Consider the following 22,728-nt stretch of genomic DNA (forward strand, 5'->3'; position numbering starts at 1 on the left):
ATGTCCCTTCGTTTTGCAAGTACCACATTTATTGAATTTTTTAGTTACGATGGCAACATCACTACAAGTTGTCTGTGAAGTAAGGTGCGCACAAGCAGTTTCCGTGGTGTAGAGGTTATCACGTCTGCCCATCACGCAGTAGTTCCCTGGTTCGATCCCGGGCGGAAACACTTTTTCATCACTTTAAGCAAGACTTACTAACATGCATCTGCTACCATCTGTACCCGAAACCTTCGTAATCGCCTTCACGCGTTGGACCACAGCGTCAATTGCTCACACCAAATAAGAAATTCATTTGATATTGACGGCGAGCTTTTTGCGCTGACTCAGCCACTGACGTGCGATCAGTTTGCACAACCCGCTAGGGCTCGTCCGGGATTTGAACCCGGGACCTCCTGCACCCTAAGCAGGAATCATACCCCTAGACCAACGAGCCCTGTGACACGGCGAATGCCAATTACTTCGGTCCCTCGATGTCGTCCAGGGTGCCCTGACAGTCTCGTGTAGGCTGGCGGGATGGGGGCGGCGCGAATTCCCGCGGTCGGCGGCCTTCCTGGGCTATTGGTACCTTCATGTAGAGCTGCCGCTGGGCTCGCACTGCCTGCTGTTGAGAAAGTGATTGCTTTTGCTGATATGACTTGCAATAACGACTGCGCGAAACGCCGCTATCTCGTTAGGGGTGCTACGGCAGACACCCTCTCGAGCACCCCGAAGACTTCTTGAGCCCTCGGCTGTGATGGGTTCCAGGCTGACAAATGAAATGTCGTGTGTGCATTCGCGGACGAGAGAAAGGCTGAGGCAAGTTGGAGTGAACAAGGATGGACGTCTCGGGTCCGTCGTTTCCGTAGTGTAGCGGTTATCACGTCTGCTTCACACGCAGAAGGTCCCCGGTTCGATCCCGGGCGGGAACAGTATTTTCCTGCCTGTGTCGTATTGTCCTCCAATGAGCCACGTCGTGTGTGGATCTGCTGCATGTCCCTTCGTTTTGCAAGTACCACATTTATTGAATTTTTTAGGTACGATGGCAACATCACTACAAGTTGTCTGTGAAGTAAGGTGCGCACAAGCAGTTTCCGTGGTGTAGAGGTTATCACGTCTGCCCATCACACAGAAGTTCCCTGGTTCGATCCCGGGCGGAAACACTTTTTCATCACTTTAAGCAAGACTTACTAACATGCATCTGCTACCATCTGTACCCGAAACCTTCGTAATCGCCTTCACGCGTTGGACCACAGCGTCAATTGCTCACACCAAATAAGAAATTCATTTGATATTGACGGCGAGCTTTTTGCGCTGACTCAGCCACTGACGTGCGATCAGTTTGCACAACACGCTAGGGCTCGTCCGGGATTTGAACCCGGGACCTCCTGCACCCTAAGCAGGAATCATACCCCTTTTTTTTTTATTTTCTTGGACCTCATGCACCCAAAGCAGGTATCATACCCCTTTTTTTTTTTTTTTTTTTTTTTTTTTTTTTTGAAGTATGACCCAGTGCAGCTCGGTGGAGGCGCGTTGGGCAGGGATCGAAACCCGAGGCCTGGCCATGACGTCTCCTCCTCCCTGCACTGAAGCACAGTGGCAGCAATACGTAGTAATTGTCCTTGGTTCGGAGTCTCATGATACTGATATGTGGACACGTGGCTTATTTATGCGTTGTCTATCTAAACAGGTAAAAGCTTGGCAGGAAGGGAAAATAACTAAGAGCTAGCGTGAATGTCTCCCCTATCATGAAGTGAGATCAGTATCCCCCTATACCGGTGCCATTAATGCAACTGGCGCAGGAGCGAGCAATAGAAGTGGAAACTTAACCAATCCCCTGCTTTTCGAAAACAATACTGAACATGTTCGCAAAGTCCCTCTTAAGATGTGGGAAAGATTGTTGCGTCCAGTACTCATGAAGCATGTAACCAGTAAACGAAATAAAATCGGAAATACCATCACCATCAACCACTGCAAAAATGTAACGGCCAAGAAGCCACATAATGGTGTTGTTCTTTGTCCGGGGATAAAAAACCGCGTCCGGCCAGCAGAGAATATCAGTTGTAAAAGCTGATTCCGAGCTTCTGGTGAGTAACGCCAATTGTCATAAAACTCAGAATGGGACAGGGACGCTATTCACTACGCTAAACCAACATTACCCCTAGACCAACGAGCCCTGTGACACGGCGAATGCCAATTACTTCGGTCCCTCGATGTCGTCCAGGGTGCCCTGACAGTCTCGTGTAGGCTGGCGGGATGGGGGCGGCGCGAATTCCCGCGGTCGGCGGCCTTCCTGGGCTATTGGTACCTTCATGTAGAGCTGCCGCTGGGCTCGCACTGCCTGCTGCTGAGAAAGTGATTGCTTTTGCTGATATGACTTGCAATAACGACTGCGCGAAACGCCGCTATCTCGTTAGGGGTGCTACGGCAGACACCCTCTCGAGCACCCCGAAGACTTCTTGAGCCCTCGGCTGTGATGGGTTCCAGGCTGACAAATGAAATGTCGTGTGTGCATTCGCGGACGAGAGAAAGGCTGAGGCAAGTTGGAGTGAACAAGGATCGACTTCTCGGGACCGTCGTTTCCGTAGTGTAGCGGTTATCACGTCTGCTTCACACGCAGAAGGTCCCCGTATCGATCCCGGGCGGGAACAGTATTTTCCTGCCTGTGTCGTATTGTCCTCCAATGAGCCACGTCGTGTGTGGATCTGCTGCATGTCCCTTCGTTTTGCAAGTACCACATTTATTGAATTTTTTAGTTACGATGGCAACATCACTACAAGTTGTCTGTGAAGTAAGGTGCGCACAAGCAGTTTCCGTGGTGTAGAGGTTATCACGTCTGCCCATCACGCAGAAGTTCCCTGGTTCGATCCCGGGCGGAAACACTTTTTCATCACTTTAAGCAAGACTTACTAACATGCATCTGCTACCATCTGTACCCGAAACCTTCGTAATCGCCTTCACGCGTTGGACCACAGCGTCAATTGCTCACACCAAATAAGAAATTCATTTGATATTGACGGCGAGCTTTTTGCGCTGACTCAGCCACTGACGTGCGATCAGTTTGCACAACACGCTAGGGCTCGTCCGGGATTTGAACCCGGGACCTCCTGCACCCTAAGCAGGAATCATACCCCTAGACCAACGAGCCCTGTGACACGGCGAATGCCAATTACTTCGGTCCCTCGATGTCGTCCAGGGTGCCCTGACAGTCTCGTGTAGGCTGGCGGGATGGGGGCGGCGCGAATTCCCGCGGTCGGCGGCCTTCCTGGGCTATTGGTACCTTCATGTAGAGCTGCCGCTGGGCTCGCACTGCCTGCTGCTGAGAAAGTGATTGCTTTTGCTGATATGACTTGCAATAACGACTGCGCGAAACGCCGCTATCTCGTTAGGGGTGCTACGGCAGACACCCTCTCGAGCACCCCGAAGACTTCTTGAGCCCTCGGCTGTGATGGGTTCCAGGCTGACAAATGAAATGTCGTGTGTGCATTCGCGGACGAGAGAAAGGCTGAGGCAAGTTGGAGTGAACAAGGATGGACTTCTCGGGTCCGTCGTTTCCGTAGTGTAGCGGTTATCACGTCTGCTTCACACGCAGAAGGTCCCCGGTTCGATCCCGGGCGGGAACAGTATTTTCCTGCCTGTGTCGTATTGTCCTCCAATGAGCCACGTCGTGTGTGGATCTGCTGCATGTCCCTTCGTTTTGCAAGTACCACATTTATTGAATTTTTTAGGTACGATGGCAACATCACTACAAGTTGTCTGTGAAGTAAGGTGCGCACAAGCAGTTTCCGTGGTGTAGAGGTTATCACGTCTGCCCATCACGCAGAAGTTCCCTGGTTCGATCCCGGGCGGAAACACTTTTTCATCACTTTAAGCAAGACTTACTAACATGCATCTGCTACCATCTGTACCCGAAACCTTCGTAATCGCCTTCACGCGTTGGACCACAGCGTCAATTGCTCACACCAAATAAGAAATTCATTTGATATTGACGGCGAGCATCTGCTACCATCTGTACCCGAAACCTTCGTAATCGCCTTCACGCGTTGGACCACAGCGTCAATTGCTCACACCAAATAAGAAATTCATTTGATATTGACGGCGAGCTTTTTGCGCTGACTCAGCCACTGACGTACGATCAGTTTGCACAACACGCTAGGGCTCGTCCGGGATTTGAAACCGGGACCTCCTGCACCCTAAGCAGGAATCATACCCCTAGACCAACGAGCCCTGTGACACGGCGAATGCCAATTACTTCGGTCCCTCGATGTCGTCCAGGGTGCCCTGACAGTCTCGTGTAGGCTGGCGGGATGGGGGCGGCGCGAATTCCCGCGGTCGGCGGCCTTCCTGGGCTATTGGTACCTTCATGTAGAGCTGCCGCTGGGCTCGCACTGCCTGCTGCTGAGAAAGTGATTGCTTTTGCTGATATGACTTGCAATAACGACTGCGCGAAACGCCGCTATCTCGTTAGGGGTGCTACGGCAGACACCCTCTCGAGCACCCCGAAGACTTCTTGAGCCCTCGGCTGTGATGGGTTCCAGGCTGACAAATGAAATGTCGTGTGTGCATTCGCGGACGAGAGAAAGGCTGAGGCAAGTTGGAGCGAACAAGGATGGACTTCTCGGGTCCGTCGTTTCCGTAGTGTAGCGGTTATCACGTCTGCTTCACACGCAGAAGGTCCCCGGTTCGATCCCGGGCGGGAACAGTATTTTCCTGCCTGTGTCGTATTGTCCTCCAATGAGCCACGTCGTGTGTGGATCTGCTGCATGTCCCTTCGTTTTGCAAGTACCACATTTATTGAATTTTTTAGTTACGATGGCAACATCACTACAAGTTGTCTGTGAAGTAAGGTGCGCACAAGCAGTTTCCGTGGTGTAGAGGTTATCACGTCTGCCCATCACGCAGAAGTTCCCTGGTTCGATCCCGGGCGGAAACACTTTTTCATCACTTTAAGCAAGACTTACTAACATGCATCTGCTACCATCTGTACCCGAAACCTTCGTAATCGCCTTCACGCGTTGGACCACAGCGTCAATTGCTCACACCAAATAAGAAATTCATTTGATATTGACGGCGAGCTTTTTGCGCTGACTCAGCCACTGACGTACGATCAGTTTGCACAACACGCTAGGGCTCGTCCGGGATTTGAAACCGGGACCTCCTGCACCCTAAGCAGGAATCATACCCCTAGACCAACGAGCCCTGTGACACGGCGAATGCCAATTACTTCGGTCCCTCGATGTCGTCCAGGGTGCCCTGACAGTCTCGTGTAGGCTGGCGGGATGGGGGCGGCGCGAATTCCCGCGGTCGGCGGCCTTCCTGGGCTATTGGTACCTTCATGTAGAGCTGCCGCTGGGCTCGCACTGCCTGCTGCTGAGAAAGTGATTGCTTTTGCTGATATGACTTGCAATAACGACTGCGCGAAACGCCGCTATCTCGTTAGGGGTGCTACGGCAGACACCCTCTCGAGCACCCCGAAGACTTCTTGAGCCCTCGGCTGTGATGGGTTCCAGGCTGACAAATGAAATGTCGTGTGTGCATTCGCGGACGAGAGAAAGGCTGAGGCAAGTTGGAGTGAACAAGGATGGACTTCTCGGGTCCGTCGTTTCCGTAGTGTAGCGGTTATCACGTCTGCTTCACACGCAGAAGGTCCCCGGTTCGATCCCGGGCGGGAACAGTATTTTCCTGCCTGTGTCGTATTGTCCTCCAATGAGCCACGTCGTGTGTGGATCTGCTGCATGTCCCTTCGTTTTGCAAGTACCACATTTATTGAATTTTTTAGTTACGATGGCAACATCACTACAAGTTGTCTGTGAAGTAAGGTGCGCACAAGCAGTTTCCGTGGTGTAGAGGTTATCACGTCTGCCCATCACGCAGAAGTTCCCTGGTTCGATCCCGGGCGGAAACACTTTTTCATCACTTTAAGCAAGACTTACTAACATGCATCTGCTACCATCTGTACCCGAAACCTTCGTAATCGCCTTCACGCGTTGGACCACAGCGTCAATTGCTCACACCAAATAAGAAATTCATTTGATATTGACGGCGAGCTTTTTGCGCTGACTCAGCCACTGACTTGCGATCAGTTTGCACAACACGCTAGGGCTCGTCCGGGATTTGAACCCGGGACCTCCTGCACCCTAAGCAGGAATCATACCCCTAGACCAACGAGCCCTGTGACACGGCGAATGCCAATTACTTCAGTCCCTCGATGTCGTCCAGGGTGCCCTGACAGTCTCGTGTAGGCTGGCGGGATGGGGGCGGCGCGAATTCCCGCGGTCGGCGGGCTTCCTGGGCTATTGGTACCTTCATGTAGAGCTGCCGCTGGGCTCGCACTGCCTGCTGCTGAGAAAGTGATTGCTTTTGCTGATATGACTTGCAATAACGACTGCGCGAAACGCCGCTATCTCGTTAGGGGTGCTACGGCAGACACCCTCTCGAGCACCCCGAAGACTTCTTGAGCCCTCGGCTGTGATGGGTTCCAGGCTGACAAATGAAATGTCGTGTGTGCATTCGCCGACGAGAGAAAGGCTGAGGCAAGTTGGAGTGAACAAGGATGGACTTCTCGAGTCCGTCGTTTCCGTAGTGTAGCGGTTATCACGTCTGCTTCACACGCAGAAGGTCCCCGGTTCGATCCCGGGCGGGAACAGTATTTTCCTGCCTGTGTCGTATTGTCCTCCAATGAGCCACGTCGTGTGTGGATCTGCTGCATGTCCCTTCGTTTTGCAAGTACCACATTTATTGAATTTTTTAGTTACGATGGCAACATCACTACAAGTTGTCTGTGAAGTAAGGTGCGCACAAGCAGTTTCCGTGGTGTAGAGGTTATCACGTCTGCCCATCACGCAGAAGTTCCCTGGTTCGATCCCGGGCGGAAACACTTTTTCATCACTTTAAGCAAGACTTACTAACATGCATCTGCTACCATCTGTACCCGAAACCTTCGTAATCGCCTTCACGCGTTGGACCACAGCGTCAATTGCTCACACCAAATAAGAAATTCATTTGATATTGACGGCGAGCTTTTTGCGCTGACTCAGCCACTGACGTGCGATCAGTTTGCACAACACGCTAGGGCTCGTCCGGGATTTGAACCCGGGACCTCCTGCACCCTAAGCAGGAATCATACCCCTAGACCAACGAGCCCTGTGACACGGCGAATGCCAATTACTTCGGTCCCTCGATGTCGTCCAGGGTGCCCTGACAGTCTCGTGTAGGCTGGCGGGATGGGGGCCTCGCCAATTCCCGCGGTCGGCGGCCTTCCTGGGCTATTGGTACCTTCATGTAGAGCTGCCGCTGGGCTCGCACTGCCTGCTGCTGAGAAAGTGATTGCTTTTGCTGATATGACTTGCAATAACGACTGCGCGAAACGCCGCTATCTCGTTAGGGGTGCTACGGCAGACACCCTCTCGAGCACCCCGAAGACTTCTTGAGCCCTCGGCTGTGATGGGTTCCAGGCTGACAAATGAAATGTCGTGTGTGCATTCGCGGACGAGAGAAAGGCTGAGGCAAGTTGGAGTGAACAAGGATGGACTTCTCGGGTCCGTCGTTTCCGTGGTGTAGCGGTTATCACGTCTGCTTCACACGCAGAAGGTCCCCGGTTCGATCCCGGGCGGGAACAGTATTTTCCTGCCTGTGTCGTATTGTCCTCCAATGAGCCACGTCGTGTGTGGATCTGCTGCATGTCCCTTCGTTTTGCAAGTACCACATTTATTGAATTTTTTAGTTACGATGGCAACATCACTACAAGTTGTCTGTGAAGTAAGGTGCGCACAAGCAGTTTCCGTGGTGTAGAGGTTATCACGTCTGCCCATCACGCAGAAGTTCCCTGGTTCGATCCCGGGCGGAAACACTTTTTCATCACTTTAAGCAAGACTTACTAACATGCATCTGCTACCATCTGTACCCGAAACCTTCGTAATCGCCTTCACGCGTTGGACCACAGCGTCAATTGCTCACACCAAATAAGAAATTCATTTGATATTGACGGCGAGCTTTTTGCGCTGACTCAGCCACTGACTTGCGATCAGTTTGCACAACACGCTAGGGCTCGTCCGGGATTTGAACCCGGGACCTCCTGCACCCTAAGCAGGAATCATACCCCTAGACCAACGAGCCCTGTGACACGGCGAATGCCAATTACTTCGGTCCCTCGATGTCGTCCAGGGTGCCCTGACAGTCTCGTGTAGGCTGGCGGGATGGGGGCGGCGCGAATTCCCGCGGTCGGCGGGCTTCCTGGGCTATTGGTACCTTCATGTAGAGCTGCCGCTGGGCTCGCACTGCCTGCTGCTGAGAAAGTGATTGCTTTTGCTGATATGACTTGCAATAACGACTGCGCGAAAAGCCGCTATCTCGTTAGGGGTGCTACGGCAGACACCCTCTCGAGCACCCCGAAGACTTCTTGAGCCCTCGGCTGTGATGGGTTCCAGGCTGACAAATGAAATGTCGTGTGTGCATTCGCGGACGACAGAAAGGCTGAGGCAAGTTGGAGTGAACAAGGATGGACTTCTCGGGTCCGTCGTTTCCGTAGTGTAGCTGTTATCACGTGTGCTTCACACGCAGAAGGTCCCCGGTTCGATCCCGGGCGGGAACAGTATTTTCCTGCCTGTGTCGTATTGTCCTCCAATGAGCCACGTCGTGTGTGGATCTGCTGCATGTCCCTTCGTTTTGCAAGTACCACATTTATTGAATTTTTTAGTTACGATGGCAACATCACTACAAGTTGTCTGTGAAGTAAGGGGCGCACAAGCAGTTTCCGTGGTGTAGAGGTTATCACGTCTGCCCATCACGCAGAAGTTCCCTGGTTCGATCCCGGGCGGAAACACTTTTTCATCACTTTAAGCAAGACTTACTAACATGCATCTGCTACCATCTGTACCCGAAACCTTCGTAATCGCCTTCACGCGTTGGACCACAGCGTCAATTGCTCACACCAAATAAGAAATTCATTTGATATTGACGGCGAGCTTTTTGCGCTGACTCAGCCACTGACGTGCGATCAGTTTGCACAACACGCTAGGGCTCGTCCGGGATTTGAACCCGGGACCTCCTGCACCCTAAGCAGGAATCATACCCCTAGACCAACGAGCCCTGTGACACGGCGAATGCCAATTACTTCGGTCCCTCGATGTCGTCCAGGGTGCCCTGACAGTCTCGTGTAGGCTGGCGGGATGGGGGCGGCGCGAATTCCCGCGGTCGGCGGCCTTCCTGGGCTATTGGTACCTTCATGTAGAGCTGCCGCTGGGCTCGCACTGCCTGCTGCTGAGAAAGTGATTGCTTTTGCTGATATGACTTGCAATAACGACTGCGCGAAACGCCGCTATCTCGTTAGGGGTGCTACGGCAGACACCCTCTCGAGCACCCCGAAGACTTCTTGAGCCCTCGGCTGTGATGGGTTCCAGGCTGACAAATGAAATGTCGTGTGTGCATTCGCGGACGAGAGAAAGGCTGAGGCAAGTTGGAGTGAACAAGGATGGACTTCTCGGGTCCGTCGTTTCCGTAGTGTAGCGGTTATCACGTCTGCTTCACACGCAGAAGGTCCCCGGTTCGATCCCGGGCGGGAACAGTATTTTCCTGCCTGTGTCGTATTGTCCTCCAATGAGCCACGTCGTGTGTGGATCTGCTGCATGTCCCTTCGTTTTGCAAGTACCACATTTATTGAATTTTTTAGTTACGATGGCAACATCACTACAAGTTGTCTGTGAAGTAAGGTGCGCACAAGCAGTTTCCGTGGTGTAGAGGTTATCACGTCTGCCCATCACGCAGAAGTTCCCTGGTTCGATCCCGGGCGGAAACACTTTTTCATCACTTTAAGCAAGACTTACTAACATGCATCTGCTACCATCTGTACCCGAAACCTTCGTAATCGCCTTCACGCGTTGGACCACAGCGTCAATTGCTCACACCAAATAAGAAATTCATTTGATATTGACGGCGAGCTTTTTGCGCTGACTCAGCCACTGACTTGCGATCAGTTTGCACAACACGCTAGGGCTCGTCCGGGATTTGAACCCGGGACCTCCTGCACCCTAAGCAGGAATCATACCCCTAGACCAACGAGCCCTGTGACACGGCGAATGCCAATTACTTCGGTCCCTCGATGTCGTCCAGGGTGCCCTGACAGTCTCGTGTAGGCTGGCGGGATGGGGGCGGCGCGAATTCCCGCGGTCGGCGGGCTTCCTGGGCTATTGGTACCTTCATGTAGAGCTGCCGCTGGGCTCGCACTGCCTGCTGCTGAGAAAGTGATTGCTTTTGCTGATATGACTTGCAATAACGACTGCGCGAAACGCCGCTATCTCGTTAGGGGTGCTACGGCAGACACCCTCTCGAGCACCCCGAAGACTTCTTGAGCCCTCGGCTGTGATGGGTTCCAGGCTGACAAATGAAATGTCGTGTGTGCCTTCGCCGACGAGAGAAAGGCTGAGGCAAGTTGGAGTGAACAAGGATGGACTTCTCGAGTCCGTCGTTTCCGTAGTGTAGCGGTTATCACGTCTGCTTCACACGCAGAAGGTCCCCGGTTCGATCCCGGGCGGGAACAGTATTTTCCTGCCTGTGTCGTATTGTCCTCCAATGAGCCACGTCGTGTGTGGATCTGCTGCATGTCCCTTCGTTTTGCAAGTACCACATTTATTGAATTTTTTAGTTACGATGGCAACATCACTACAAGTTGTCTGTGAAGTAAGGTGCGCACAAGCAGTTTCCGTGGTGTAGAGGTTATCACGTCTGCCCATCACGCAGAAGTTCCCTGGTTCGATCCCGGGCGGAAACACTTTTTCATCACTTTAAGCAAGACTTACTAACATGCATCTGCTACCATCTGTACCCGAAACCTTCGTAATCGCCTTCACGCGTTGGACCACAGCGTCAATTGCTCACACCAAATAAGAAATTCATTTGATATTGACGGCGAGCTTTTTGCGCTGACTCAGCCACTGACGTGCGATCAGTTTGCACAACACGCTAGGGCTCGTCCGGGATTTGAACCCGGGACCTCCTGCACCCTAAGCAGGAATCATACCCCTAGACCAACGAGCCCTGTGACACGGCGAATGCCAATTACTTCGGTCCCTCGATGTCGTCCAGGGTGCCCTGACAGTCTCGTGTAGGCTGGCGGGATGGGGGCCTCGCCAATTCCCGCGGTCGGCGGCCTTCCTGGGCTATTGGTACCTTCATGTAGAGCTGCCGCTGGGCTCGCACTGCCTGCTGCTGAGAAAGTGATTGCTTTTGCTGATATGACTTGCAATAACGACTGCGCGAAACGCCGCTATCTCGTTAGGGGTGCTACGGCAGACACCCTCTCGAGCACCCCGAAGACTTCTTGAGCCCTCGGCTGTGATGGGTTCCAGGCTGACAAATGAAATGTCGTGTGTGCATTCGCGGACGAGAGAAAGGCTGAGGCAAGTTGGAGTGAACAAGGATGGACTTCTCGGGTCCGTCGTTTCCGTAGTGTAGCGGTTATCACGTCTGCTTCACACGCAGAAGGTCCCCGGTTCGATCCCGGGCGGGAACAGTATTTTCCTGCCTGTGTCGTATTGTCCTCCAATGAGCCACGTCGTGTGTGGATCTGCTGCATGTCCCTTCGTTTTGCAAGTACCACATTTATTGAATTTTTTAGTTACGATGGCAACATCACTACAAGTTGTCTGTGAAGTAAGGTGCGCACAAGCAGTTTCCGTGGTGTAGAGGTTATCACGTCTGCCCATCACGCAGAAGTTCCCTGGTTCGATCCCGGGCGGAAACACTTTTTCATCACTTTAAGCAAGACTTACTAACATGCATCTGCTACCATCTGTACCCGAAACCTTCGTAATCGCCTTCACGCGTTGGACCACAGCGTCAATTGCTCACACCAAATAAGAAATTCATTTGATATTGACGGCGAGCTTTTTGCGCTGACTCAGCCACTGACTTGCGATCAGTTTGCACAACACGCTAGGGCTCGTCCGGGATTTGAACCCGGGACCTCCTGCACCCTAAGCAGGAATCATACCCCTAGACCAACGAGCCCTGTGACACGGCGAATGCCAATTACTTCGGTCCCTCGATGTCGTCCAGGGTGCCCTGACAGTCTCGTGTAGGCTGGCGGGATGGGGGCGGCGCGAATTCCCGCGGTCGGCGGGCTTCCTGGGCTATTGGTACCTTCATGTAGAGCTGCCGCTGGGCTCGCACTGCCTGCTGCTGAGAAAGTGATTGCTTTTGCTGATATGACTTGCAATAACGACTGCGCGAAAAGCCGCTATCTCGTTAGGGGTGCTACGGCAGACACCCTCTCGAGCACCCCGAAGACTTCTTGAGCCCTCGGCTGTGATGGGTTCCAGGCTGACAAATGAAATGTCGTGTGTGCATTCGCGGACGACAGAAAGGCTGAGGCAAGTTGGAGTGAACAAGGATGGACTTCTCGGGTCCGTCGTTTCCGTAGTGTAGCTGTTATCACGTGTGCTTCACACGCAGAAGGTCCCCGGTTCGATCCCGGGCGGGAACAGTATTTTCCTGCCTGTGTCGTATTGTCCTCCAATGAGCCACGTCGTGTGTGGATCTGCTGCATGTCCCTTCGTTTTGCAAGTACCACATTTATTGAATTTTTTAGTTACGATGGCAACATCACTACAAGTTGTCTGTGAAGTAAGGTGCGCACAAGCAGTTTCCGTGGTGTAGAGGTTATCACGTCTGCCCATCACGCAGAAGTTCCCTGGTTCGATCCCGGGCGGAAACACTTTTTCATCACTTTAAGCAAGACTTACTAACATGCATCTGCTACCATCTGTACCCGAAACCTTCGTAATCGCCTTCACGCGTTGGACCACAGCGTCAATTGCTCACACCAAATAAGAAATTCATTTGATATTGACGGCGAGCTTTTTGCGCTGACTCAGCCACTGACGTGCGATCAGTTTGCACAACACGCTAGGGCTCGTCCGGGATTTGAACCCGGGACCTCCTGCACCCTAAGCAGGAATCATACCCCTAGACCAACGAGCCCTGTGACACGGCGAATGCCAATTACTTCGGTCCCTCGATGTCGTCCAGGGTGCCCTGACAGTCTCGTGTAGGCTGGCGGGATGGGGGCGGCGCGAATTCCCGCGGTCGGCGGCCTTCCTGGGCTATTGGTACCTTCATGTAGAGCTGCCGCTGGGCTCGCACTGCCTGCTGCTGAGAAAGTGATTGCTTTTGCTGATATGACTTGCAATAACGACTGCGCGAAACGCCGCTATCTCGTTAGGGGTGCTACGGCAGACACCCTCTCGAGCACCCCGAAGACTTCTTGAGCCCTCGGCTGTGATGGGTTCCAGGCTGACAAATGAAATGTCGTGTGTGCATTCGCGGACGAGAGAAAGGCTGAGGCAAGTTGGAGTGAACAAGGATGGACTTCTCGGGTCCGTCGTTTCCGTGGTGTAGCGGTTATCACGTCTGCTTCACACGCAGAAGGTCCCCGGTTCGATCCCGGGCGGGAACAGTATTTTCCTGCCTGTGTCGTATTGTCCTCCAATGAGCCACGTCGTGTGTGGATCTGCTGCATGTCCCTTCGTTTTGCAAGTACCACATTTATTGAATTTTTTAGTTACGATGGCAACATCACTACAAGTTGTCTGTGAAGTAAGGTGCGCACAAGCAGTTTCCGTGGTGTAGAGGTTATCACGTCTGCCCATCACGCAGAAGTTCCCTGGTTCGATCCCGGGCGGAAACACTTTTTCATCACTTTAAGCAAGACTTACTAACATGCATCTGCTACCATCTGTACCCGAAACCTTCGTAATCGCCTTCACGCGTTGGACCACAGCGTCAATTGCTCACACCAAATAAGAAATTCATTTGATATTGACGGCGAGCTTTTTGCGCTGACTCAGCCACTGACTTGCGATCAGTTTGCACAACACGCTAGGGCTCGTCCGGGATTTGAACCCGGGACCTCCTGCACCCTAAGCAGGAATCATACCCCTAGACCAACGAGCCCTGTGACACGGCGAATGCCAATTACTTCGGTCCCTCGATGTCGTCCAGGGTGCCCTGACAGTCTCGTGTAGGCTGGCGGGATGGGGGCGGCGCGAATTCCCGCGGTCGGCGGGCTTCCTGGGCTATTGGTACCTTCATGTAGAGCTGCCGCTGGGCTCGCACTGCCTGCTGCTGAGAAAGTGATTGCTTTTGCTGATATGACTTGCAATAACGACTGCGCGAAAAGCCGCTATCTCGTTAGGGGTGCTACGGCAGACACCCTCTCGAGCACCCCGAAGACTTCTTGAGCCCTCGGCTGTGATGGGTTCCAGGCTGACAAATGAAATGTCGTGTGTGCATTCGCGGACGACAGAAAGGCTGAGGCAAGTTGGAGTGAACAAGGATGGACTTCTCGGGTCCGTCGTTTCCGTAGTGTAGCTGTTATCACGTGTGCTTCACACGCAGAAGGTCCCCGGTTCGATCCCGGGCGGGAACAGTATTTTCCTGCCTGTGTCGTATTGTCCTCCAATGAGCCACGTCGTGTGTGGATCTGCTGCATGTCCCTTCGTTTTGCAAGTACCACATTTATTGAATTTTTTAGTTACGATGGCAACATCACTACAAGTTGTCTGTGAAGTAAGGGGCGCACAAGCAGTTTCCGTGGTGTAGAGGTTATCACGTCTGCCCATCACGCAGAAGTTCCCTGGTTCGATCCCGGGCGGAAACACTTTTTCATCACTTTAAGCAAGACTTACTAACATGCATCTGCTACCATCTGTACCCGAAACCTTCGTAATCGCCTTCACGCGTTGGACCACAGCGTCAATTGCTCACACCAAATAAGAAATTCATTTGATATTGACGGCGAGCTTTTTGCGCTGACTCAGCCACTGACGTGCGATCAGTTTGCACAACACGCTAGGGCTCGTCCGGGATTTGAACCCGGGACCTCCTGCACCCTAAGCAGGAATCATACCCCTAGACCAACGAGCCCTGTGACACGGCGAATGCCAATTACTTCGGTCCCTCGATGTCGTCCAGGGTGCCCTGACAGTCTCGTGTAGGCTGGCGGGATGGGGGCGGCGCGAATTCCCGCGGTCGGCGGCCTTCCTGGGCTATTGGTACCTTCATGTAGAGCTGCCGCTGGGCTCGCACTGCCTGCTGCTGAGAAAGTGATTGCTTTTGCTGATATGACTTGCAATAACGACTGCGCGAAACGCCGCTATCTCGTTAGGGGTGCTACGGCAGACACCCTCTCGAGCACCCCGAAGACTTCTTGAGCCCTCGGCTGTGATGGGTTCCAGGCTGACAAATGAAATGTCGTGTGTGCATTCGCGGACGAGAGAAAGGCTGAGGCAAGTTGGAGTGAACAAGGATGGACTTCTCGGGTCCGTCGTTTCCGTAGTGTAGCGGTTATCACGTCTGCTTCACACGCAGAAGGTCCCCGGTTCGATCCCGGGCGGGAACAGTATTTTCCTGCCTGTGTCGTATTGTCCTCCAATGAGCCACGTCGTGTGTGGATCTGCTGCATGTCCCTTCGTTTTGCAAGTACCACATTTATTGAATTTTTTAGTTACGATGGCAACATCACTACAAGTTGTCTGTGAAGTAAGGTGCGCACAAGCAGTTTCCGTGGTGTAGAGGTTATCACGTCTGCCCATCACGCAGAAGTTCCCTGGTTCGATCCCGGGCGGAAACACTTTTTCATCACTTTAAGCAAGACTTACTAACATGCATCTGCTACCATCTGTACCCGAAACCTTCGTAATCGCCTTCACGCGTTGGACCACAGCGTCAATTGCTCACACCAAATAAGAAATTCATTTGATATTGACGGCGAGCTTTTTGCGCTGACTCAGCCACTGACTTGCGATCAGTTTGCACAACACGCTAGGGCTCGTCCGGGATTTGAACCCGGGACCTCCTGCACCCTAAGCAGGAATCATACCCCTAGACCAACGAGCCCTGTGACACGGCGAATGCCAATTACTTCGGTCCCTCGATGTCGTCCAGGGTGCCCTGACAGTCTCGTGTAGGCTGGCGGGATGGGGGCGGCGCGAATTCCCGCGGTCGGCGGGCTTCCTGGGCTATTGGTACCTTCATGTAGAGCTGCCGCTGGGCTCGCACTGCCTGCTGCTGAGAAAGTGATTGCTTTTGCTGATATGACTTGCAATAACGACTGCGCGAAACGCCGCTATCTCGTTAGGGGTGCTACGGCAGACACCCTCTCGAGCACCCCGAAGACTTCTTGAGCCCTCGGCTGTGATGGGTTCCAGGCTGACAAATGAAATGTCGTGTGTGCCTTCGCCGACGAGAGAAAGGCTGAGGCAAGTTGGAGTGAACAAGGATGGACTTCTCGAGTCCGTCGTTTCCGTAGTGTAGCGGTTATCACGTCTGCTTCACACGCAGAAGGTCCCCGGTTCGATCCCGGGCGGGAACAGTATTTTCCTGCCTGTGTCGTATTGTCCTCCAATGAGCCACGTCGTGTGTGGATCTGCTGCATGTCCCTTCGTTTTGCAAGTACCACATTTATTGAATTTTTTAGTTACGATGGCAACATCACTACAAGTTGTCTGTGAAGTAAGGTGCGCACAAGCAGTTTCCGTGGTGTAGAGGTTATCACGTCTGCCCATCACGCAGAAGTTCCCTGGTTCGATCCCGGGCGGAAACACTTTTTCATCACTTTAAGCAAGACTTACTAACATGCATCTGCTACCATCTGTACCCGAAACCTTCGTAATCGCCTTCACGCGTTGGACCACAGCGTCAATTGCTCACACCAAATAAGAAATTCATTTGATATTGACGGCGAGCTTTTTGCGCTGACTCAGCCACTGACGTGCGATCAGTTTGCACAACACGCTAGGGCTCGTCCGGGATTTGAACCCGGGACCTCCTGCACCCTAAGCAGGAATCATACCCCTAGACCAACGAGCCCTGTGACACGGCGAATGCCAATTACTTCGGTCCCTCGATGTCGTCCAGGGTGCCCTGACAGTCTCGTGTAGGCTGGCGGGATGGGGGCCTCGCCAATTCCCGCGGTCGGCGGCCTTCCTGGGCTATTGGTACCTTCATGTAGAGCTGCCGCTGGGCTCGCACTGCCTGCTGCTGAGAAAGTGATTGCTTTTGCTGATATGACTTGCAATAACGACTGCGCGAAACGCCGCTATCTCGTTAGGGGTGCTACGGCAGACACCCTCTCGAGCACCCCGAAGACTTCTTGAGCCCTCGGCTGTGATGGGTTCCAGGCTGACAAATGAAATGTCGTGTGTGCATTCGCGGACGAGAGAAAGGCTGAGGCAAGTTGGAGTGAACAAGGATGGACTTCTCGGGTCCGTCGTTTCCGTAGTGTAGCGGTTATCACGTCTGCTTCACACGCAGAAGGTCCCCGGTTCGATCCCGGGCGGGAACAGTATTTTCCTGCCTGTGTCGTATTGTCCTCCAATGAGCCACGTCGTGTGTGGATCTGCTGCATGTCCCTTCGTTTTGCAAGTACCACATTTATTGAATTTTTTAGTTACGATGGCAACATCACTACAAGTTGTCTGTGAAGTAAGGTGCGCACAAGCAGTTTCCGTGGTGTAGAGGTTATCACGTCTGCCCATCACGCAGAAGTTCCCTGGTTCGATCCCGGGCGGAAACACTTTTTCATCACTTTAAGCAAGACTTACTAACATGCATCTGCTACCATCTGTACCCGAAACCTTCGTAATCGCCTTCACGCGTTGGACCACAGCGTCAATTGCTCACACCAAATAAGAAATTCATTTGATATTGACGGCGAGCTTTTTGCGCTGACTCAGCCACTGACTTGCGATCAGTTTGCACAACACGCTAGGGCTCGTCCGGGATTTGAACCCGGGACCTCCTGCACCCTAAGCAGGAATCATACCCCTAGACCAACGAGCCCTGTGACACGGCGAATGCCAATTACTTCGGTCCCTCGATGTCGTCCAGGGTGCCCTGACAGTCTCGTGTAGGCTGGCGGGATGGGGGCGGCGCGAATTCCCGCGGTCGGCGGGCTTCCTGGGCTATTGGTACCTTCATGTAGAGCTGCCGCTGGGCTCGCACTGCCTGCTGCTGAGAAAGTGATTGCTTTTGCTGATATGACTTGCAATAACGACTGCGCGAAAAGCCGCTATCTCGTTAGGGGTGCTACGGCAGACACCCTCTCGAGCACCCCGAAGACTTCTTGAGCCCTCGGCTGTGATGGGTTCCAGGCTGACAAATGAAATGTCGTGTGTGCATTCGCGGACGACAGAAAGGCTGAGGCAAGTTGGAGTGAACAAGGATGGACTTCTCGGGTCCGTCGTTTCCGTAGTGTAGCTGTTATCACGTGTGCTTCACACGCAGAAGGTCCCCGGTTCGATCCCGGGCGGGAACAGTATTTTCCTGCCTGTGTCGTATTGTCCTCCAATGAGCCACGTCGTGTGTGGATCTGCTGCATGTCCCTTCGTTTTGCAAGTACCACATTTATTGAATTTTTTAGTTACGATGGCAACATCACTACAAGTTGTCTGTGAAGTAAGGTGCGCACAAGCAGTTTCCGTGGTGTAGAGGTTATCACGTCTGCCCATCACGCAGAAGTTCCCTGGTTCGATCCCGGGCGGAAACACTTTTTCATCACTTTAAGCAAGACTTACTAACATGCATCTGCTACCATCTGTACCCGAAACCTTCGTAATCGCCTTCACGCGTTGGACCACAGCGTCAATTGCTCACACCAAATAAGAAATTCATTTGATATTGACGGCGAGCTTTTTGCGCTGACTCAGCCACTGACGTGCGATCAGTTTGCACAACACGCTAGGGCTCGTCCGGGATTTGAACCCGGGACCTCCTGCACCCTAAGCAGGAATCATACCCCTAGACCAACGAGCCCTGTGACACGGCGAATGCCAATTACTTCGGTCCCTCGATGTCGTCCAGGGTGCCCTGACAGTCTCGTGTAGGCTGGCGGGATGGGGGCGGCGCGAATTCCCGCGGTCGGCGGCCTTCCTGGGCTATTGGTACCTTCATGTAGAGCTGCCGCTGGGCTCGCACTGCCTGCTGCTGAGAAAGTGATTGCTTTTGCTGATATGACTTGCAATAACGACTGCGCGAAACGCCGCTATCTCGTTAGGGGTGCTACGGCAGACACCCTCTCGAGCACCCCGAAGACTTCTTGAGCCCTCGGCTGTGATGGGTTCCAGGCTGACAAATGAAATGTCGTGTGTGCATTCGCGGACGAGAGAAAGGCTGAGGCAAGTTGGAGTGAACAAGGATGGACTTCTCGGGTCCGTCGTTTCCGTGGTGTAGCGGTTATCACGTCTGCTTCACACGCAGAAGGTCCCCGGTTCGATCCCGGGCGGGAACAGTATTTTCCTGCCTGTGTCGTATTGTCCTCCAATGAGCCACGTCGTGTGTGGATCTGCTGCATGTCCCTTCGTTTTGCAAGTACCACATTTATTGAATTTTTTAGTTACGATGGCAACATCACTACAAGTTGTCTGTGAAGTAAGGTGCGCACAAGCAGTTTCCGTGGTGTAGAGGTTATCACGTCTGCCCATCACGCAGAAGTTCCCTGGTTCGATCCCGGGCGGAAACACTTTTTCATCACTTTAAGCAAGACTTTCTAACATGCATCTGCTACCATCTGTACCCGAAACCTTCGTAATCGCCTTCACGCGTTGGACCACAGCGTCAATTGCTCACACCAAATAAGAAATTCATTTGATATTGACGGCGAGCTTTTTGCGCTGACTCAGCCACTGACGTGCGATCAGTTTGCACAACACGCTAGGGCTCGTCCGGGATTTGAACCCGGGACCTCCTGCACCCTAAGCAGGAATCATACCCCTAGACCAACGAGCCCTGTGACACGGCGAATGCCAATTACTTCGGTCCCTCGATGTCGTCCTGGGTGCCCTGACAGTCTCGTGTAGGATGGCGGGATGGGGGCGGCGCGAATTCCCGCGGTCGGCGGCCTTCCTGGGCTATTGGTACCTTCATGTAGAGCTGCCGCTGGGCTCGCACTGCCTGCTGCTGAGAAAGTGATTGCTTTTGCTGATATGACTTGCAATAACGACTGCGCGAAACGCCGCTATCTCGTTAGGGGTGCTACGGCAGACACCCTCTCGAGCACCCCGAAGACTTCTTGAGCCCTCGGCTGTGATGGGTTCCAGGCTGACAAATGAAATGTCGTGTGTGCATTCGCGGACGACAGAAAGGCTGAGGCAAGTTGGAGTGAACAAGGATGGACTTCTCGAGTCCGTCGTTTCCGTAGTGTAGCGGTTATCACGTCTGCTTCACACGCAGAAGGTCCCTGGTTCGATCCCGGGCGGGAACAGTATTTTCCTGCCTGTGTCGTATTGTCCTCCAATGAGCCACGTCGTGTGTGGATCTGCTGCATGTCCCTTCGTTTTGCAAGTACCACATTTATTGAATTTTTTAGTTACGATGGCAACATCACTACAAGTTGTCTGTGAAGTAAGGTGCGCACAAGCAGTTTCCGTGGTGTAGAGGTTATCACGTCTGCCCATCACGCAGAAGTTCCCTGGTTCGATCCCGGGCGGAAACAGTTTTTCATCACTTTAAGCAAGACTTACTAACATGCATCTGCTACCATCTGTACCCGAAACCTTCGTAATCGCCTTCACGCGTTGGACCACAGCGTCAATTGCTCACACCAAATAAGAAATTCATTTGATATTGACGGCGAGCTTTTTGCGCTGACTCAGCCACTGACGTGCGATCAGTTTGCACAACACGCTAGGGCTCGTCCGGGATTTGAACCCGGGACCTCCTGCACCCTAAGCAGGAATCATACCCCTAGACCAACGAGCCCTGTGACACAGCGAATGCCAATTACTTCGGTCCCTCGATGTCGTCCAGGGTGCCCTGACAGTCTCGTGTAGGCTGGCGGGATGGGGGCGGCGCGAATTCCCGCGGTCGGCGGCCTTCCTGGGCTATTGGTACCTTCATGTAGAGCTGCCGCTGGGCTCGCACTGCCTGCTGCTGAGAAAGTGATTGCTTTTGCTGATATGACTTGCAATAACGACTGCGCGAAACGCCGCTATCTCGTTAGGGGTGCTACGGCAGACACCCTCTCGAGCACCCCGAAGACTTCTTGAGCCCTCGGCTGTGATGGGTTCCAGGCTGACAAATGAAATGTCGTGTGTGCATTCGCGGACGAGAGAAAGGCTGAGGCAAGTTGGAGTGAACAAGGATCGACTTCTCGGGTCCGTCGTTTCCGTAGTGTAGCGGTTATCACGTCTGCTTCACACGCAGAAGGTCCCCGGTTCGATCCCGGGCGGGAACAGTATTTTCCTGCCTGTGTCGTATTGTCCTCCAATGAGCCACGTCGTGTGTGGATCTGCTGCATGTCCCTTCGTTTTGCAAGTACCACATTTATTGAATTTTTTAGTTACGATGGCAACATCACTACAAGTTGTCTGTGAAGTAAGGTGCGCACAAGCAGTTTCCGTGGTGTAGAGGTTATCACGTCTGCCCATCACGCAGAAGTTCCCTGGTTCGATCCCGGGCGGAAACACTTTTTCATCACTTTAAGCAAGACTTACTAACATGCATCTGCTACCATCTGTACCCGAAACCTTCGTAATCGCCTTCACGCGTTGGACCACAGCGTCAATTGCTCACACCAAATAAGAAATTCATTTGATATTGACGGCGAGCTTTTTGCGCTGACTCAGCCACTGACGTGCGATCAGTTTGCACAACACGCTAGGGCTCGTCCGGGACTTGAACCCGTGACCTCCTGCACCCTAAGCAGGAATCATACCCCTAGACCAACGAGCCCTGTGACACGGCGAATGCCAATTACTTCGGTCCCTCGATGTCGTCCAGGGTGCCCTGACAGTCTCGTGTAGGCTGGCGGGATGGGGGCGGCGCGAATTCCCGCGGTCGGCGGCCTTCCTGGGCTATTGGTACCTTCATGTAGAGCTGCCGCTGGGCTCGCACTGCCTGCTGCTGAGAAAGTGATTGCTTTTGCTGATATGACTTGCAATAACGACTGCGCGAAACGCCGCTATCTCGTTAGGGGTGCTACGGCAGACACCCTCTCGAGCACCCCGAAGACTTCTTGAGCCCTCGGCTGTGATGGGTTCCAGGCTGACAAATGAAATGTCGTGTGTGCATTCGCGGACGAGAGAAAGGCTGAGGCAAGTTGGAGTGAACAAGGATGGACTTCTCGGGTCCGTCGTTTCCGTAGTGTAGCGGTTATCACGTGTGCTTCACACGCAGAAGGTCCACGGTTCGATCCCGGGCGGGAACAGTATTTTCCTGCCTGTGTCGTATTGTCCTCCAATGAGCCACGTCGTGTGTGGATCTGCTGCATGTCCCTTCGTTTTGCAAGTACCACATTTATTGAATTTTTTAGTTACGATGGCAACATCACTACAAGTTGTCTGTGAAGTAAGGTGCGCACAAGCAGTTTCCGTGGTGTAGAGGTTATCACGTCTGCCCATCACGCAGAAGTTCCCTGGTTCGATCCCGGGCGGAAACACTTTTTCATCACTTTAAGCAAGACTTACTAACATGCATCTGCTACCATCTGTACCCGAAACCTTCGTAATCGCCTTCACGCGTTGGACCACAGCGTCAATTGCTCACACCAAATAAGAAATTCATTTGATATTGACGGCGAGCTTTTTGCGCTGACTCAGCCACTGACGTGCGATCAGTTTGCACAACACGCTAGGGCTTGTCCGGGATTTGAACCCGGGACCTCCTGCACCCTAAGCAGGAATCATACCCCTAGACCAACGAGCCCTGTGACACGGCGAATGCCAATTACTTCGGTCCCTCGATGTCGTCCAGGGTGCC

The 22,728-nt window shown here is 53.0% G+C and overlaps 67 non-coding genes across 67 annotated transcripts; 45 read left to right on the forward strand and 22 right to left on the reverse strand.

Annotated features, from left to right (window-relative positions):
* Window positions 1-97: 97 nt before the first annotated feature.
* On the forward strand, window positions 98-170 carry Trnad-auc. The gene has a single exon. It is a non-coding gene; the product is annotated as a tRNA-Asp (tRNA).
* A 194-nt stretch (window positions 171-364) lies between these two features.
* Window positions 365-436, reverse strand: Trnap-agg. Its single transcript has one exon. It is a non-coding gene; the product is annotated as a tRNA-Pro (tRNA).
* Window positions 437-838: 402 nt separating this feature from the next.
* Window positions 839-911, forward strand: Trnav-cac. The gene has a single exon. It is a non-coding gene; the product is annotated as a tRNA-Val (tRNA).
* Window positions 912-1,069: 158 nt separating this feature from the next.
* Window positions 1,070-1,142, forward strand: Trnad-auc. The gene has a single exon. It is a non-coding gene; the product is annotated as a tRNA-Asp (tRNA).
* A 1,415-nt stretch (window positions 1,143-2,557) lies between these two features.
* Window positions 2,558-2,630, forward strand: Trnav-cac. Its single transcript has one exon. It is a non-coding gene; the product is annotated as a tRNA-Val (tRNA).
* A 158-nt stretch (window positions 2,631-2,788) lies between these two features.
* On the forward strand, window positions 2,789-2,861 carry Trnad-auc. Its single transcript has one exon. It is a non-coding gene; the product is annotated as a tRNA-Asp (tRNA).
* Window positions 2,862-3,055: 194 nt separating this feature from the next.
* Window positions 3,056-3,127, reverse strand: Trnap-agg. Its single transcript has one exon. It is a non-coding gene; the product is annotated as a tRNA-Pro (tRNA).
* Window positions 3,128-3,529: 402 nt separating this feature from the next.
* Trnav-cac lies at window positions 3,530-3,602 on the forward strand. The gene has a single exon. It is a non-coding gene; the product is annotated as a tRNA-Val (tRNA).
* A 158-nt stretch (window positions 3,603-3,760) lies between these two features.
* Window positions 3,761-3,833, forward strand: Trnad-auc. The gene has a single exon. It is a non-coding gene; the product is annotated as a tRNA-Asp (tRNA).
* A 301-nt stretch (window positions 3,834-4,134) lies between these two features.
* On the reverse strand, window positions 4,135-4,206 carry Trnap-agg. Its single transcript has one exon. It is a non-coding gene; the product is annotated as a tRNA-Pro (tRNA).
* A 402-nt stretch (window positions 4,207-4,608) lies between these two features.
* Trnav-cac lies at window positions 4,609-4,681 on the forward strand. The gene has a single exon. It is a non-coding gene; the product is annotated as a tRNA-Val (tRNA).
* A 158-nt stretch (window positions 4,682-4,839) lies between these two features.
* Window positions 4,840-4,912, forward strand: Trnad-auc. Its single transcript has one exon. It is a non-coding gene; the product is annotated as a tRNA-Asp (tRNA).
* A 194-nt stretch (window positions 4,913-5,106) lies between these two features.
* On the reverse strand, window positions 5,107-5,178 carry Trnap-agg. The gene has a single exon. It is a non-coding gene; the product is annotated as a tRNA-Pro (tRNA).
* A 402-nt stretch (window positions 5,179-5,580) lies between these two features.
* Window positions 5,581-5,653, forward strand: Trnav-cac. Its single transcript has one exon. It is a non-coding gene; the product is annotated as a tRNA-Val (tRNA).
* A 158-nt stretch (window positions 5,654-5,811) lies between these two features.
* On the forward strand, window positions 5,812-5,884 carry Trnad-auc. The gene has a single exon. It is a non-coding gene; the product is annotated as a tRNA-Asp (tRNA).
* Window positions 5,885-6,078: 194 nt separating this feature from the next.
* Trnap-agg lies at window positions 6,079-6,150 on the reverse strand. The gene has a single exon. It is a non-coding gene; the product is annotated as a tRNA-Pro (tRNA).
* A 402-nt stretch (window positions 6,151-6,552) lies between these two features.
* On the forward strand, window positions 6,553-6,625 carry Trnav-cac. Its single transcript has one exon. It is a non-coding gene; the product is annotated as a tRNA-Val (tRNA).
* Window positions 6,626-6,783: 158 nt separating this feature from the next.
* On the forward strand, window positions 6,784-6,856 carry Trnad-auc. Its single transcript has one exon. It is a non-coding gene; the product is annotated as a tRNA-Asp (tRNA).
* Window positions 6,857-7,050: 194 nt separating this feature from the next.
* Trnap-agg lies at window positions 7,051-7,122 on the reverse strand. Its single transcript has one exon. It is a non-coding gene; the product is annotated as a tRNA-Pro (tRNA).
* Window positions 7,123-7,524: 402 nt separating this feature from the next.
* Trnav-cac lies at window positions 7,525-7,597 on the forward strand. Its single transcript has one exon. It is a non-coding gene; the product is annotated as a tRNA-Val (tRNA).
* Window positions 7,598-7,755: 158 nt separating this feature from the next.
* Trnad-auc lies at window positions 7,756-7,828 on the forward strand. The gene has a single exon. It is a non-coding gene; the product is annotated as a tRNA-Asp (tRNA).
* Window positions 7,829-8,022: 194 nt separating this feature from the next.
* Window positions 8,023-8,094, reverse strand: Trnap-agg. The gene has a single exon. It is a non-coding gene; the product is annotated as a tRNA-Pro (tRNA).
* A 402-nt stretch (window positions 8,095-8,496) lies between these two features.
* Trnav-cac lies at window positions 8,497-8,569 on the forward strand. The gene has a single exon. It is a non-coding gene; the product is annotated as a tRNA-Val (tRNA).
* A 158-nt stretch (window positions 8,570-8,727) lies between these two features.
* Window positions 8,728-8,800, forward strand: Trnad-auc. The gene has a single exon. It is a non-coding gene; the product is annotated as a tRNA-Asp (tRNA).
* A 194-nt stretch (window positions 8,801-8,994) lies between these two features.
* Trnap-agg lies at window positions 8,995-9,066 on the reverse strand. Its single transcript has one exon. It is a non-coding gene; the product is annotated as a tRNA-Pro (tRNA).
* Window positions 9,067-9,468: 402 nt separating this feature from the next.
* Trnav-cac lies at window positions 9,469-9,541 on the forward strand. Its single transcript has one exon. It is a non-coding gene; the product is annotated as a tRNA-Val (tRNA).
* A 158-nt stretch (window positions 9,542-9,699) lies between these two features.
* Trnad-auc lies at window positions 9,700-9,772 on the forward strand. The gene has a single exon. It is a non-coding gene; the product is annotated as a tRNA-Asp (tRNA).
* Window positions 9,773-9,966: 194 nt separating this feature from the next.
* Window positions 9,967-10,038, reverse strand: Trnap-agg. The gene has a single exon. It is a non-coding gene; the product is annotated as a tRNA-Pro (tRNA).
* A 402-nt stretch (window positions 10,039-10,440) lies between these two features.
* On the forward strand, window positions 10,441-10,513 carry Trnav-cac. The gene has a single exon. It is a non-coding gene; the product is annotated as a tRNA-Val (tRNA).
* Window positions 10,514-10,671: 158 nt separating this feature from the next.
* Trnad-auc lies at window positions 10,672-10,744 on the forward strand. The gene has a single exon. It is a non-coding gene; the product is annotated as a tRNA-Asp (tRNA).
* Window positions 10,745-10,938: 194 nt separating this feature from the next.
* On the reverse strand, window positions 10,939-11,010 carry Trnap-agg. Its single transcript has one exon. It is a non-coding gene; the product is annotated as a tRNA-Pro (tRNA).
* Window positions 11,011-11,412: 402 nt separating this feature from the next.
* Window positions 11,413-11,485, forward strand: Trnav-cac. Its single transcript has one exon. It is a non-coding gene; the product is annotated as a tRNA-Val (tRNA).
* Window positions 11,486-11,643: 158 nt separating this feature from the next.
* On the forward strand, window positions 11,644-11,716 carry Trnad-auc. Its single transcript has one exon. It is a non-coding gene; the product is annotated as a tRNA-Asp (tRNA).
* Window positions 11,717-11,910: 194 nt separating this feature from the next.
* Window positions 11,911-11,982, reverse strand: Trnap-agg. The gene has a single exon. It is a non-coding gene; the product is annotated as a tRNA-Pro (tRNA).
* Window positions 11,983-12,384: 402 nt separating this feature from the next.
* Trnav-cac lies at window positions 12,385-12,457 on the forward strand. Its single transcript has one exon. It is a non-coding gene; the product is annotated as a tRNA-Val (tRNA).
* A 158-nt stretch (window positions 12,458-12,615) lies between these two features.
* Trnad-auc lies at window positions 12,616-12,688 on the forward strand. Its single transcript has one exon. It is a non-coding gene; the product is annotated as a tRNA-Asp (tRNA).
* Window positions 12,689-12,882: 194 nt separating this feature from the next.
* On the reverse strand, window positions 12,883-12,954 carry Trnap-agg. The gene has a single exon. It is a non-coding gene; the product is annotated as a tRNA-Pro (tRNA).
* Window positions 12,955-13,356: 402 nt separating this feature from the next.
* Trnav-cac lies at window positions 13,357-13,429 on the forward strand. The gene has a single exon. It is a non-coding gene; the product is annotated as a tRNA-Val (tRNA).
* A 158-nt stretch (window positions 13,430-13,587) lies between these two features.
* On the forward strand, window positions 13,588-13,660 carry Trnad-auc. Its single transcript has one exon. It is a non-coding gene; the product is annotated as a tRNA-Asp (tRNA).
* A 194-nt stretch (window positions 13,661-13,854) lies between these two features.
* Trnap-agg lies at window positions 13,855-13,926 on the reverse strand. The gene has a single exon. It is a non-coding gene; the product is annotated as a tRNA-Pro (tRNA).
* Window positions 13,927-14,328: 402 nt separating this feature from the next.
* On the forward strand, window positions 14,329-14,401 carry Trnav-cac. Its single transcript has one exon. It is a non-coding gene; the product is annotated as a tRNA-Val (tRNA).
* Window positions 14,402-14,559: 158 nt separating this feature from the next.
* Window positions 14,560-14,632, forward strand: Trnad-auc. The gene has a single exon. It is a non-coding gene; the product is annotated as a tRNA-Asp (tRNA).
* Window positions 14,633-14,826: 194 nt separating this feature from the next.
* Window positions 14,827-14,898, reverse strand: Trnap-agg. Its single transcript has one exon. It is a non-coding gene; the product is annotated as a tRNA-Pro (tRNA).
* A 402-nt stretch (window positions 14,899-15,300) lies between these two features.
* Trnav-cac lies at window positions 15,301-15,373 on the forward strand. Its single transcript has one exon. It is a non-coding gene; the product is annotated as a tRNA-Val (tRNA).
* A 158-nt stretch (window positions 15,374-15,531) lies between these two features.
* Trnad-auc lies at window positions 15,532-15,604 on the forward strand. The gene has a single exon. It is a non-coding gene; the product is annotated as a tRNA-Asp (tRNA).
* A 194-nt stretch (window positions 15,605-15,798) lies between these two features.
* Window positions 15,799-15,870, reverse strand: Trnap-agg. The gene has a single exon. It is a non-coding gene; the product is annotated as a tRNA-Pro (tRNA).
* A 402-nt stretch (window positions 15,871-16,272) lies between these two features.
* Trnav-cac lies at window positions 16,273-16,345 on the forward strand. Its single transcript has one exon. It is a non-coding gene; the product is annotated as a tRNA-Val (tRNA).
* A 158-nt stretch (window positions 16,346-16,503) lies between these two features.
* On the forward strand, window positions 16,504-16,576 carry Trnad-auc. Its single transcript has one exon. It is a non-coding gene; the product is annotated as a tRNA-Asp (tRNA).
* A 194-nt stretch (window positions 16,577-16,770) lies between these two features.
* Trnap-agg lies at window positions 16,771-16,842 on the reverse strand. The gene has a single exon. It is a non-coding gene; the product is annotated as a tRNA-Pro (tRNA).
* A 402-nt stretch (window positions 16,843-17,244) lies between these two features.
* Trnav-cac lies at window positions 17,245-17,317 on the forward strand. The gene has a single exon. It is a non-coding gene; the product is annotated as a tRNA-Val (tRNA).
* Window positions 17,318-17,475: 158 nt separating this feature from the next.
* On the forward strand, window positions 17,476-17,548 carry Trnad-auc. Its single transcript has one exon. It is a non-coding gene; the product is annotated as a tRNA-Asp (tRNA).
* Window positions 17,549-17,742: 194 nt separating this feature from the next.
* Window positions 17,743-17,814, reverse strand: Trnap-agg. The gene has a single exon. It is a non-coding gene; the product is annotated as a tRNA-Pro (tRNA).
* A 402-nt stretch (window positions 17,815-18,216) lies between these two features.
* On the forward strand, window positions 18,217-18,289 carry Trnav-cac. The gene has a single exon. It is a non-coding gene; the product is annotated as a tRNA-Val (tRNA).
* A 158-nt stretch (window positions 18,290-18,447) lies between these two features.
* Window positions 18,448-18,520, forward strand: Trnad-auc. Its single transcript has one exon. It is a non-coding gene; the product is annotated as a tRNA-Asp (tRNA).
* A 194-nt stretch (window positions 18,521-18,714) lies between these two features.
* Window positions 18,715-18,786, reverse strand: Trnap-agg. The gene has a single exon. It is a non-coding gene; the product is annotated as a tRNA-Pro (tRNA).
* A 402-nt stretch (window positions 18,787-19,188) lies between these two features.
* Window positions 19,189-19,261, forward strand: Trnav-cac. Its single transcript has one exon. It is a non-coding gene; the product is annotated as a tRNA-Val (tRNA).
* A 158-nt stretch (window positions 19,262-19,419) lies between these two features.
* On the forward strand, window positions 19,420-19,492 carry Trnad-auc. The gene has a single exon. It is a non-coding gene; the product is annotated as a tRNA-Asp (tRNA).
* A 194-nt stretch (window positions 19,493-19,686) lies between these two features.
* Trnap-agg lies at window positions 19,687-19,758 on the reverse strand. The gene has a single exon. It is a non-coding gene; the product is annotated as a tRNA-Pro (tRNA).
* Window positions 19,759-20,160: 402 nt separating this feature from the next.
* Trnav-cac lies at window positions 20,161-20,233 on the forward strand. The gene has a single exon. It is a non-coding gene; the product is annotated as a tRNA-Val (tRNA).
* A 158-nt stretch (window positions 20,234-20,391) lies between these two features.
* Window positions 20,392-20,464, forward strand: Trnad-auc. The gene has a single exon. It is a non-coding gene; the product is annotated as a tRNA-Asp (tRNA).
* A 194-nt stretch (window positions 20,465-20,658) lies between these two features.
* Window positions 20,659-20,730, reverse strand: Trnap-agg. Its single transcript has one exon. It is a non-coding gene; the product is annotated as a tRNA-Pro (tRNA).
* A 402-nt stretch (window positions 20,731-21,132) lies between these two features.
* Trnav-cac lies at window positions 21,133-21,205 on the forward strand. Its single transcript has one exon. It is a non-coding gene; the product is annotated as a tRNA-Val (tRNA).
* A 158-nt stretch (window positions 21,206-21,363) lies between these two features.
* Trnad-auc lies at window positions 21,364-21,436 on the forward strand. The gene has a single exon. It is a non-coding gene; the product is annotated as a tRNA-Asp (tRNA).
* Window positions 21,437-21,630: 194 nt separating this feature from the next.
* Window positions 21,631-21,702, reverse strand: Trnap-agg. Its single transcript has one exon. It is a non-coding gene; the product is annotated as a tRNA-Pro (tRNA).
* A 402-nt stretch (window positions 21,703-22,104) lies between these two features.
* Window positions 22,105-22,177, forward strand: Trnav-cac. Its single transcript has one exon. It is a non-coding gene; the product is annotated as a tRNA-Val (tRNA).
* Window positions 22,178-22,335: 158 nt separating this feature from the next.
* On the forward strand, window positions 22,336-22,408 carry Trnad-auc. The gene has a single exon. It is a non-coding gene; the product is annotated as a tRNA-Asp (tRNA).
* A 194-nt stretch (window positions 22,409-22,602) lies between these two features.
* On the reverse strand, window positions 22,603-22,674 carry Trnap-agg. Its single transcript has one exon. It is a non-coding gene; the product is annotated as a tRNA-Pro (tRNA).
* Between the last annotated feature and the right edge of the window lie 54 nt (window positions 22,675-22,728).

Source organism: Schistocerca piceifrons, chromosome 2, assembly GCF_021461385.2.
Source record: "Schistocerca piceifrons isolate TAMUIC-IGC-003096 chromosome 2, iqSchPice1.1, whole genome shotgun sequence".
NCBI classification, from domain to species: Eukaryota; Metazoa; Arthropoda; class Insecta; order Orthoptera; family Acrididae; genus Schistocerca; species Schistocerca piceifrons.